Consider the following 665-nt stretch of genomic DNA (forward strand, 5'->3'; position numbering starts at 1 on the left):
CCACTGACCTAACAGAAATGGGACAGATCCCAGATTAGCAATCCTGGACCTGGTGGTATGTCGATCTTTTATCATTGTGAGAGGGTTTTTTTTTGAATTGTGATTAAAAAACCCTCTTCCCTTAGTCCTGAACATTTTGGAATGTATCTTCTATATCCACATGATCGTGCTACAGGAAGATACAGTAAGTGCACGTTGTCATATATCTTTATATCCCTACTTGGTTTCATCCCTATCAAGTTGTACAAGAGCAGGAGGGAAGACCAGAGGGAAGGTTTGCACTTTGACCCGTTGTTCATATTTTGGTTCTTTTATGTGTACCAAATGTCAGTCATCCTGTCATCTATTTAATCTCGGACACCTATGGAAGATTAAGAGAGGGCAGTTCAATGAGCAGAGCAGGAGAGGGAAGGATAGATGAGCTACAGCAGGCAGATAATGTAAAAGCCGACTCAAAGTTCTCAAAAAACTCCAGCCGTCGCCAGCCGTCATCCTTCAGACAAAAAGGAGGAGTTTCCATTCAGGCTTAAAATTCTCCATCTTCTAAAGGACTGACATGTGAGAATTCTAGAAGGGAAAACTGTCCTTCTTTACATAACTCTGAATTAATCCTTTAATTCTTCCTTCTTTTGATTTTAAACATGTATTTGGCTAACACTCTGGAT

This window comes from Zosterops lateralis (assembly GCF_965231275.1).
Source record: "Zosterops lateralis genome assembly, chromosome: 7".
Lineage (NCBI taxonomy): Eukaryota > Metazoa > Chordata > Aves > Passeriformes > Zosteropidae > Zosterops > Zosterops lateralis.